Raw genomic sequence first — 12,341 nt, 5'->3', positions numbered from 1 at the left:
GGGGTGAGGGAAGGGGGCGAGAGGGTCGCCATCCCTGCAGCAACCCTGTTCTCTAATCAGCGCTTTGCCGAGCTAACGAACAAACGCTAATTGCTGGAATTAGAGGAGCCCTTTGCCTGGGAGGTTGCAGGGAACAGCAGCTTCATTTAAGAGGAGCATGTCTTGTTCCACCGGGCCTCTCTGTCCTTTAACAGATGAGCCTGGGGTGCTCATTTGCATCTCAATACCCAGAATGCCATGCTCTTCCCGCAGGCTCCTCCTGGTGCAGGACTGCTCTGGAGAGAGGTGGCCTTGTGGTGGGAACTGAGTTATTGAACAACCAGCTACAGCTCCTTTCAGCCAGGGAGCTCAAAGCACAGTGAGCATTGATTTACAGTGCCTGGCTGTGAGGCCACTTAATGGGTGGGGAAACTGAGGCACGGGAGGAGAGTGTTTTGCCCAAGGTGCCACTGTAAATTAGAGGCCAGGCTGGAGGATACACTCCAGGTGTCCTGACTCCTGTCTGCCCATTCCTATGTTGCTAGGGCTTCTGTTTCGGGGGCCATGATCTCTGTTTCGGGGCAGCCAGCTGGGGACCCCCAAGGGCCTGCAGCGCTCAGTGGGATGCTTGAGGCCAGAGTCTCACAGGCACTCAGCATCGGATATGCCCGTTAGGAGCCCTGGGCCCAAGTCCCTGCAGCTCCCACTGACTTTGCTTGGAAGTGGGGTAACCCAGCATCCCCGCTCCCTGACGCAGGCCGCTCAGGCCAGCGAGGCCTGGTTAGTATTTCGATCAATAAAACTTGTTTTATTTCTTCCAAACCAAAATTGTTGGGTCTAAACCACCAGGCTGCGGCTATGGGTCAGTAGCTGGGCTTCCCAAGGCTTAGCCCTTTTTCTATTCTCCTGGACAGAAAGACACAAATAATTATGATGGGGCCAGGGGAGGAGGGCACACAACCCCTGGCATGGGAGTGGGGGGAAGAGAATGGGAGATGCTGGTATGGTGGGGCACAGAGAACCGGCTATAGAGGGTGGCACACACAGGAGATGGAGGGATGCAGCGGGCCCCTGTGTAGGCAGCGACCTCAGCCAAAAGATGGTATAAAGCGTGTACACCCCCAGTGATATTAATTATCATCTCTCCATCTGCAGCTCTCACAGCGCTTTACAAAGCAGGGTGGTTTTCAGCCATTGTATAGATTGGGGAAACTGAGGCGCAGAGCAGGGAAGCGAATTGCCCAAGGTCACCCAGTGGCAGACCCGAGACTAGCACCCAGATCTCCTGAGTCCCAGTCCAGTGCACTATCCACTAACCACCATAGTTTGAGTATAAAGCATTAGGGGCCTGATTCAAAGACCACCACAGTCAATGGAAAAGACTGGCCTGGACTTCCATTCGGATCAGACCCTAGAGCTAGAAAGTAAAACGGCTGGAAACAGAAAGTGAATGGGCGCCACTGAGGGGAGCGCGAAAAGTGAACCCACAAGCGGGAAGGAAATTGGCCGGTTCAGAGTCTGTCTGAACAACCCCAGGGTGATCGGTTAGAGGAAATATGGGATAGACTATTTTTATCTTGGGACTTTTCTCTCTCTTACATTATTAGTGTTCTTAAGTTTGTTACTGTAGTGCCTAAAGGACAAGAGCAAGATCAGGGCCCATTGTGTCAGGCGCTGCACAGACACAGAATAACCAAGATCAGGGCCCATTGTGTCAGGCGCTGCACAGACACAGAATAACCGAGATCAGGGCCCATTGTGTCGGGTGCTGCACAGACACAGAATAACCGAGATCAGGGCCCATTGTGTCGGGTGCTGCACAGACACAGAATAACCGAGATCAGGCCCCATTGTGTCGGGTGCTGCACAGACTCAGAATCACCGAGATCAGGCCCCATTGTGTCGGGTGCTGCACAGACTCAGAATAACCGAGATCAGGGCCCATCGTGTCGGGTGCTGCACAGACTCAGAATAACCGAGATCAGGGCCCATCGTGTCGGGTGCTGCACAGACACAGAATAATCGAGATCAGGGCCCATTGTGTCAGGTGCTGCAGACACAGAATAATCGAGATCAGGCCCCATTGTGTCAGGTGCTGCACAGACACAGAATAATCGAGATCAGGCCCCATTGTGTCAGGTGCTGCAGAGACACAGAATAGCCGAGATCAGGGCCCATTGTGTCGGGTGCTGCACAGACACAGAATAACCGAGATCAGGCCCCGTTGTGTCGGGTGCTGCACAGACACAGAATAACCGAGATCAGGCCCCATTGTGTCAGGTGCTGCACAGACACAGAATAGCCGAGATCAGGGCCACATCATGCCAGGTGCTGCACAGTTTCAGATCGATCCGTCTATCCTTGCAGATGAGCACATGGCAGCAGCAGGTCTTTAAACTTCCAGCGACAACCACACAATCATAAAAAATGGCTGATCTTTTTTTAACTTTCTTCTCATTTCAAAACCCCAGCATCCTAGGCTGCTGTGTTGCTAATTACACCGGCACTTTCTACCCAGGCAAACGGAGCAATAAAAAACCCCAACTACATGCACATATACACACACACACAATCCAAATGTATTCGTCATCTTAGTGCTTTCTGCTTTTAAGAGATAGCAGGAAGACGCTGGCACGGTTTAAGATCGCCTGACTGAAAATAGTTTGTCCCTAGATTTATTTATTGGCAGGGGCATGCACAGTAATTTAAATTCGACCGCTTTCAGTGGGGTGCCTTGCCGCAGCCCTGGGGGCTGCAGGAGCTCTGTGACCCCACCAAGGCCCAGGGGCCAGAGGAACTCGCTCTCACCACCATGGCCCTAGGGCTGGAGGAGTTCTGTGCCCCCGCCGATTCTTGGGGGGGCGCCAGGCCCCAGCTTGGCCCCCTTTTGTGCAGGCCCCTGTTTATTGGGGGCAGGCGCTTCACATATTTTTATTTATTCAATTCCTCCCCCCTGCCCGCCCCCGTTACTGATGCTACACTAAAAAAAAAAAAAAGATAAAGAGAGAAATAATTGGCTAATTAGCACCCAAATGCTTCTTGGAGTGACAGATGTTTTACTTAGCACAAGATTTGTTGTGTGTTTATTGCCCCCCCCCCACCCAAGTGCACCGCTTGGGGCCTCCCATCGCGTGGCACTAAACCGGGACTCCTCTGTGCACCAGGAAAAGCTGTGCTGGTTCACATTCTAGCCATGTCTACCTGGGCAGGTGTCTCTCTGCAGAAGAGCTTGGGCAGTGCCAACATCTTGCCAGGCCTGCCCAGGCCAGCTTTGCAGTCTTGTCCTTTGAAAGCAGTGTGGGGAGGCGGGGCTGAGCTTCCACACACTCCCTGCTGCTTGCCCATTTCTCCGGGGAGATCAGGAGTCCTCCCACAAGTTGCTTTCTGGCTGGCAAGGCCTCCAGTCTAACCTGGGCTAGAAAGTAAGTGTGTGTGTGTGTGTTTGCATGCGCGTCAGGGAGAGAGAGAGTGTGTGTGTGTCTTCACTACAACCATGTTTACACTAGGAAGACGGTGTGGTTTTAACATGTGTTAGCTGGTGTGTATTAACTAACACATGTTAGCAAACATGAATTAACTAATGTAGCAGCTGATATGTATTAATTAGCATGTGTTAGCTGGTGTGTATTAACTAACACATGTTAGCAAACATGAATTAACTAATGTGGCAGCTGATATGTATTAATTAGCATGTGTTAGCTGGCATGTATTATCTAATACACATTACCTGGCATGTATTAAGTAGCATGTTAGCTGGCATGTATTAACATGTTATCTGACATGAATTAATTATGTATTAACTAACATATTACCTGACATGCATTAACTAACACGTTAACTGGCGTGTTTTAATCAACACATTAGCTGATGTGTATTAACATGTTATCTGTCATGCATTAACTAACATGTGTTAGCTGGCATGTATTAACTAACACGTTAGCTGGGATGTATTAGCTAACACCTGTCAGCTGGGATGTATTTTACTAACATATGTTAGCTGGTGTGTATTAACTCACCTTAGCTGATATATATTAGCCAACACATGTTAAATCCTAACCCCACTGAAGTCAATGGCAAACCTCACTTGTACTCATTGGAGCCGGGCTTTTAGCCCTAGTGCAGAGAAGACACACTGTAGCTTTAACAAGTTAGCTGCTCGTGCTACCCTGTAGGCCCCCCTCTAGGGTGGCTCCAAGGGGCTTAACCCTTGTTAAAATACACACTGCCCTGTCCACACTCAGGTTTTACCATGGGTCCATACACCCCGTTTCCTAGGCAAGACAAGGCCCTGGGATAAAAGCTTTTCCAAACCCCCGTGTCACTAGCCTCGCGTACTCGGGGAGAGGATATTTCACACACGTTCGCACACAGGTGTTGAGCCCGGTCCAGCCTAGGCCACTGCTGAGCGGCTCCAGGAGTCCCGGCCGCTCCCCGGGGGCTCGGCACCGCCGGGGGCCAATCCCTTCACAGAACCGTTGTCGGGAACGGGGCGATCTTGCCCGCAAACCCGAGGGGAAGGGGGTTCGCTTCCCTCGGGCCCCCAGCCTGGACGCGCGGCTCAACGGCTCCGATGCCAAGTCTGGGGGGAAATGTCCACCTTTCGCTCGCCCTCGGGAGAAGAGGAAATTCTGAAATGGTGGAACATGGCTGGGGAGCGGAAAGGTGGCGCCTCTGCCAGTTTCCCCATGGCCAGGGAGAACTTTTCACAGGGCTTAACCCAAGGCCGACACCCCCTGGCCGCCTTTCCCCTCTTTCCTCTCCTCCGGTCTTCTCCTCCCCCTCCTGATCCCTTCTCCTCCCTCTCCCTCGGGGCAACGGGCACCACCTGGGGGACGGTCCTACAGCCCGGGCTCGCTCCCCCTGGCTCGCCTCCGCCCGGCCCCCTTCCCTTTCCCTGCCGGCTGCCGGGAAGCGGCGCGGGCTGCGGGCGGCTGCCAGGGCCGGGAGCAGGGGGAGGACGCTGGGCTGGGCCGGGGGAGGGGAGAGGCAGGAGATTGGCGCCGGCTGCTGGGGGAGGGCCGGCTGGGCGTTGAGCTGCGAGCCCTTGGCATGCAGGGCTTTGTTATCCCCCCGCCTCGGCCGTCGGGGCGCAGGGCCGGATTATAACTCGGCTGCGGGGCGCCAGCTCCCCCCACCCCCGGGGATCGGGCCCCTGACGGGGCGGCCTCAGCCGGGGCTGCAGGGATCGGAGGTAAGACCGGCGGGGGGGGGGGTGGCGGCTGCTTCCCTGCCAGGGACGGGAGTCGGGGGCTGGGGTCGTGCACGGAGCTGTCTATGCCCGGGGCTGAGCGGAGCCTGCCCTGGCCGGGGGGCGAGGGGGGGGGGTGTCCGGAGTTAGCGATGTGACTTGCTCCGTGGCGTGAAACTTCTCCCAAAGGCGGGGGGGGGGGGGGGGGGGGGGGCGAGCCCAGCCGGGCGGGGGGTTCAGCCTGGATGTGTGTTTGTGTGTCTCTGTTCTGCAAAGGGGGGGGGATGCGCGCATTGACACTGCAAACGGAAACCCCTGTTTGTGTTGGGAGGGTTGTGGGGTGGGGGGGCGAGGACACTGGAGGGGGGAGTTATTGCATGGCGGGGTGGGGGGGTTGCTTGGCAAGCGACTTGCGACGCGCATCCTGTGTCCAAGAAGTCTTGTTTGGAAACCAGTGGGCTGCAGCCAAGGCTCGCCCCGCTGGGAGGCTGTCACCGAGCCGAGATCTGCGGGGCGAGGGGGAGACGGAGCACAGCAGCCTGCCCCCTGCTGGAGGTGTCGAGTTGGCTCCTCGCCTGCTCCTTGAGCCGGGAGGGTGCCGGAGCGCTGGCTAGGTCGGCAGGGGGTCTGGGGTGCACCCCTCTTTCCCCCCAGGGTGACTCCGAGCCTGCGGGTCCATGATCCCTGGGGTCCCCCGGGAGTTTGCCAGCCCGCCGGCCGGGCAAAGGGGCACGGCACTTTGCACCACCAAGGACTAACGCCAGTGCTAGAGGGGATGTTTTAGGAGACATGTTATGGGGGACAGACCCCCCCCCCCCCCCCCCCCCTCCAACCGTTTGGGGGTACCCCACTTCGCCCAGAGGTGTCCCCCGCAAATCCCTTCCCGACAGAAATACAGACAACCCTCGTGAATTGTGGTGACTGCACGTTTCCCCACCACCATCACCCCCCCCCTCCCCGCAACCCATCACAAGCGGTGGCGAGCAGCGTGTGCAGAAGTCCGGCTCGCAGGCAGGGAAGCTGGCTGGAAAGTTTGCAATTTATTCATTATTTTTATTCCCCTGGTGTTGCCGTTCAACACTGTAACATGGAGGCGAAAATAACCTCTAGGGCTGGCACCTCTGCACCAGTATGGGGCGGAGGGGCGAGGGGAATTCAATCCCCCCCCTGTTTTGCAAGCGCAAGTTTATTTTAATCCCTTGCCCTGCTCGGACCCGTGCCCGCTTTGCTAGCGAGGCTGCTGCAGTGCACAGAGCAATGTGGGTTCCCCCCCCAAAAACTAGGGATATGGCACCCCAGGGATTGCAGGGTGGCTGCTCCTGGAATGGGGAGCGCTGAGTGAAATCCATTCAAGGTCTGATGGCTGCTTTGGAAACCTTGGAAGGCAAAATGCTGCCTGGGGGGCTGAAATTCCTTTAGTGCCCTGTTATCATTGGTCTCAATCGGGGAGGGGAACGGGGGGGAGAAGGGGGGTGATGGTATTTTGGGGGATCCTGAAATCAAAGGTGGAACTGACTCTTTCCCTCCCCCTAAATTCCAGGATTATGGATTTGCTCCCAGATTGCAACCCTATGGCACAATAAAACTCCTCTCTCCACAGCGCTCAGATTTAATTTCAGATCCTCTGAATGGTGTGTGTGGAAATCCGTCCTGGAAAAACAAACACAGCCTCTTCTGTGTTTTTTAACCCTTTCCGACCGTCCTTCCCCTCCCGTCAGCTGCCACGCTTGTGTTGGCAGTCTGGCGGTGTTGAGGATGACACCTGTGACATTGCTGGTGAGGCCTGGAAAGGAGACGGCTCTTTGTACGAAGGGCCCTGCTGGTTGTGTCAGAGGCGAGGGCTGGAATAGTTCCTCGCTCGTTTCCTTAATAACTCAGCGGCGGCAGGTTGCAATGTCAGATTCGGAAGCTGCTCTCCGAGGATCATGCCATGCCTGGCACATTGAGGGGGGCGGCACTGGCACAATGGAGCGAGATTTCTTAAGACTGCGTTTGTACAGCGCCTTGCACGTCCAGCCTCGGTTACTCCTGTTTAAGAGGAATGGGTGCTAACCAAGAAGGAAAGCGAAAGCTCCCATCGTGGGGCTGCTTCCGATGGGGCGGTCGAACTGAATCAAGCTCCTTGAGCTCTTGAGCCCTGGGTGTCACACCCTCTTCTCCAGTCCCTCATGCTACGCCCACGTTTGGGCCGTGAAGTGTAAATAAAAGCATTGTGTAGGTTTCACTGTGATGCATGAGGCTGTAATTGTTGTTTGCTATCTGGATTATGGTAGCATGTAAGAGCCCGCAGACATGGACCAGGACTCCAATGTGCCAGGAGCTGTACGTTTTTATTGCTATTAGGTGTATTATGGTATCATTTAGCAGCCCCAGACAGGGACCAGATCCCCCTTGTCCCAGAGACTGTACAGACATTTGCTCGGCAGCTGGAAAGGTGTGGAAAAAAGTTCACGAATTCCGAGTTTCATGGTTTTTAGAATGAGCAGCTCCTCGAGAATTTCATTCTTCCAATCGGGGCGGAGCTGCAACAGCGTTTGATTCAGAGGTGACCAACTGCACACCTCGAATGGCAAGAGGGAACCCGTCTGAGAGCAAGGCTGGCGGCCAAAATCAATTTGTCCAAAGCAATTTGCTGACAAAGAGCAGTCCGGGACAGGTCGCGAGCCCAAAGAGGGCAGAAATTCCTGGCTAGAGCTCTGCGGGGGTGGGCATTCCCCTTTGCGAAGGCGTGAGAGGCTGAAAGGGGCTTTTGTTCCAAATCCGGACGCAACCCAAACGTTTCAGAATTCTCCAGGAAGGAAAATTCTGAAAACCAGATTCCTTTTGGGTGGATGGAAACGTTCCATTTCGATGGCTGCCGTTGTTGATTCCGAACGGCGGAGTAGAATACAACATTTAAAAAAAATTGGCAACAACATGGCATTTCAAAACAAAAACATTCGGTCCCCAAAATGGTAAAACCGGCCGTTTCAGCATTGTCAGAATTCTGCCCCCCTCCGTTTTTGATCTGAAGCAAAATTCCCGTGAAATTGACTTGATTTCGTGAAGTGTTTCAAACTCTGAAACCTGTCAATTTTGATGGAACTCTGTCTTCTGATGGAATATAGTCCCGTCTGAGCTTCCCTGACCAGCTCTAGTCATAACCAAACTGGGAGGCAGCATAGCCTTGTGGGTAAGATGCTAGTCTGGCCCTCAGGATGCCTGGGTTCTAAGCCTGGTTTTACCACCAGCCTGCTGGATGATTTTAGATAAATTGCTTCCCCTTTCTGTGCCTCAGTTTCTCCTCCCGCTCTTTGTCTCTTCTGACTGTGAGCTTTTTGGGGGCAGGGACTGTCTCTGCCCCTGTGTCTGTGCAGCACCTGACACAATGGGGCCCTAATTTCAGTTTGGGCCTCTAAGCACTGCTCTCTTACATGTAATTGTCCATATTATTCCTAATGGAAAGTTAGAGTGAGTCTGAGGCGTTTTGCACCATGTCAGTAGGAAGCAGGTTATGCTGTGACTGTGAATCATATTACACGGTTCCCATATCCGATTAGCCTGTGGAGGTATGAAATGTATTCTAGCAGACACCAGAGAGAGAAGCTTTATGTCTTGTTATGAACTGGTGGAGAGACTGTCCTCCGCTGGATGGATTGGGAATGGCTCGACTGCGTGTCATGGGCCCTGTACTGCTCATGGCAGAGCTGGTATGGGAGCTTAGCTTGAGTGTAAGGACCCTCCAGATCTTGATCTGTGGGGAGCCCGAGGAACGGCTAAGGGGTTGAAGTGTGGGGAGGGGGAAGTCGCTTCTTTCTGTGGCAAAGCTCTGAGGCTGCGGTGATTTTGTGCAGTTAACACTGGTGGTGGGGCATAAGGGGCTGGGAAATCATGGCGTCCAGGCCGCGTGTGTGTATGTGTGTAACCCCTCCCCATCCAGGCGGGAAAGAGTGGGGCGGAGATCTGCTTCCTTTGCCCCACAGATTCCACCCTCTACCCTGCCCCCTGCTCGGACGCAGACGCATCCCAGCACAGACCTGCCGTGGGGCTGCGGATCCCAGGCCAGCGTGACGACTAATTCCTGCTGTACTCGAGGCACCAAGCTGCCCCCCCTTCCCCTCCATTGCTGAAGAGCTGGGAGGTGCAGCATGTGCTGGTGAGGCATTGGAAGGACGAGGGCTGGCTGAGTCCTAGGGACGCAGTCCCGGATTCCGGCTCTTTCATTGTGTCTCTCTCTCTCTGCAGGGATCTCTCTCTTTCATTGGAAATTCAGGACGCGGAGCCGCTCCTGCCCCTCCCCCAACTTCCCTTTAATTATTATTAACAATAAAAGCTGGGAAGAAGCTCTGGAGGAGCAGGTGAGGCGCTGGGATGCTGAGGTTGCCCTTCCAGCCCCGATCGGAGCGCCGCTGCCTCCCCCAGCCCAGTGTATGGGGGCGGGGATTCTCCCCCCTCCGGCCCCCTAAGATCACAGCTCCTGGTCTATTGATGCCAGGGGTGGGGAACCGGAAATATCCCCTCCCTGCCCCCCCCCCCAAGCCTGTAAAGGGGTCACGCCCCGATGGGGGGGATTGGCTGAGAGACCCCCTGAGACTCACTCTGTCTTGCCAGCCCCGTCTCCCTGCCAGGGGGGCTGTTCAATCTCTTGATTGGCAATTAGCACTGTGGAAATCAGCTGTCATTAGACTAGAGCAAGCTGGTTTCACAGCCCTGCCCCCCCATCTCTGAAGTTGGGGTGACTGCCGGATCGGCAGCCCTGGAGACTCCCACCCCACCAATCAGGGACAGCCCGGGAGGCATCTGTCTCCCACCCTCTTTGCCCTGCCCTGAAGGGACCCACTCTCTAGAGGGGACTCAGGCTCTGTGACCCATTCTGCCCTGGGCCCTTCACCAAGGAGACCAGTGAATGCCAAGGAGGGTGGCATCAGTTGCCATCCGCCTGGCCACGCTGCTCACTGGGCCCGGGACTGAGACCCAGCAAACTCGTTTCATGCAGCCGGGTGCAGAACAGCGCCCTCTCTTGGAGGCTGAAGGAGGCTGCATCTCCCACGCTCAGTCCAGCCAGTTCTCCCTGGCCTCTGGGGCTGAATCTCTCTGCAGCGTTTGGAGCCTGCACCCTGGCAGGATGTGGTGACACAACCATGTGTGGATGGACATGCCTGGCAACAATCGATTTCCCCGGCGCTCTGGCCCCGTGATTGCCTCAGAAACGGCAGCACGGACTTCCCCATCCAAGCCGCGCAGGGCACTGGTGCCATCTCCTTAGCTTGCATCCCAGAGCCCCTTGTACATCAGAACGCTCCCCGGCTTAGCATATAGGAGCCTTTGACATAAGCTCTGAGCCCTTCCTGCTCCAGCAAAGGGAATTCAGTTCTCCTGTGCGAATCCCCCACCTCCACCCCTTTGTGGTTTCCATTAGAGACGGCGTTTTTCTTCACTTCCTGTCCCAAACGGGCAAACGAGGAACCATCGGGACAGATCTGGGGGAGGAGAGGGGGAGGTGATGCAGTGTAGCAACTGAGGCACTGGACTCCTGGGTTCTGTTCCTGGTCTTGACCAGCCTGGTGACCTCAGGTAAGTCATTTCCCTTCTCCATGCCTCAGTTTCCCCACCTGTGAAAGGAACATAATGATACTTACCCGCCCATGTAAAGCATTTAAAGATGGATGGAAGGATGAAAAATGCCCCCTGAGAGCTGTTAGCACTGTGGGTGTTTTAAGAGTTAATCAGTGGCGGTGCTCCACCCCAGAAGTGGCTGCATATCAGTGAGAAAGGAACTAACTCCTGTGTATGTACCGTGAGCAATTTTATGAAACACTGCTCCTTGTACAGGTGGGGCCGTATGCTGCCCTATCATTGTAGGGCCCCTGTGAGGCTGGGGCTGCGTGTGCTGGTTTGTTTTTGTAGGGTGTGCTTATTTTTGGGTGCGCCACAAGGGGCCTTTCCCTGGGGACAGGCTATCCCATGGCTGCAGGGTTTCTTGCAGCTTGTTTTGATGCAGCTGATTCTGGTCACTGTACTGGGCCAGATGGATCCAAATGTGATCCCACCTGGTAATTCTCTGTGTATGCTGGTTTGTTATGATAGGGTTGCTCATGGGCCATCGGGGCCATGCATGCTGGTTTGTTATTGTAGGGTCTCTTATGAGGGCCGATTACCAGCATGCTAACAAGACAGCGAGGTGTGTTGGGACGCCACACAAACCCAGTTCCTCGCTGCCCTGCGGAGGTAGGGGTGTCTGTCTCTCCCCCCGCCTCCCTTGATAACTGCAGCTCCTAACCCAAGGAGACATGGGAGAGATCGACCCACTGTCCTGCCACGTTCACCAGGTGACAGAGTTTTGGTCAATGACCGGGCCTGGCCTTTACTCCCCCAGGGTGTCCATTGCGAGGTCAAATCCCATGCTGCGCTTGCAGCTCAAGGATGGAAAGAGCCGAGCAGAGATTTCCATTCACAAGAGACGCTCTCTCTTGTTCCTCTGGAAAAGTATGGGTTAGTTCCTCCGCCTGGGGCCCTGGCACGAGATCTATCGTCTATTTTTATTTCTAATATATATATATAATATATTTCCCTTTGGCTGTTAATTATAGCAAATGTGCCTCGGGCTGGAAACTGAGCACACTGAAACGATCGCTCCTCTCCGTCTTTTGTTTACGTGCTGGTTTGTTATCGTAGGGTCGCATGTGACCGCTGTGCCGCATGCTTGAGAATTTCAGCGTAGAGTGGCACCGGTAACGCTGGGACTCTCGGTGCTGGTTTGTTTCTGTAGGGTCGCCTGTGACGGCTTTGCATACACACCAGTTTTATAACTATTATGCTGTATTATGGTAGCATCTAGGAGCCCCAGTCATGGACCAGGACCCTATTGTGCTGGGCGCTGTACATTTGTATTGAAATTAGGTGTATTATGGTAGCTCCTAGGCACCCCAGTCTGGGACCAGGACCACAACCACACTGTGCTGGACACTCTCCTTTTTAATGCTATTAGGTGTATTATGGTAATGCCTAGGCGCTCCTGTCCTGGACCAAGATCCCAGTGTGCTAGACGCTGTACATTATTTATTAGGAGTATTATGGTAGCTCACAGGAGCCCCAGTCCTGCACCAGAACCTCGTGGCGCTAGGTGCTGTACACACACAGAACAAAGAGATGGTCCTTGCTCCAAAGAGCCTCCAATTGAGATCTGCACTGAGTC

At 54.6% G+C, this 12,341-nt stretch overlaps 1 protein-coding gene across 1 annotated transcript in view; it reads left to right on the top strand.

The window, feature by feature from the left end:
* The first annotated feature begins 5,002 nt into the window (after positions 1–5,002).
* SEMA6C (semaphorin 6C) overlaps positions 5,003–12,341 on the top strand; it is a 66,665-nt gene continuing 59,326 nt past the window's right edge. Inside the window, exon 1 of the mRNA XM_034756594.1 lies at positions 5,003–5,170. The gene's annotated coding sequence lies outside the window, so the exon portion shown is untranslated. The remainder of the gene's footprint in view (positions 5,171–12,341) is intronic.

Source organism: Trachemys scripta, chromosome 24 (genome assembly GCF_013100865.1).
Source record: "Trachemys scripta elegans isolate TJP31775 chromosome 24, CAS_Tse_1.0, whole genome shotgun sequence".
NCBI lineage: Eukaryota > Metazoa > Chordata > Testudines > Emydidae > Trachemys > Trachemys scripta.
This window is presented reverse-complemented; position numbering and strand designations above follow the sequence as displayed.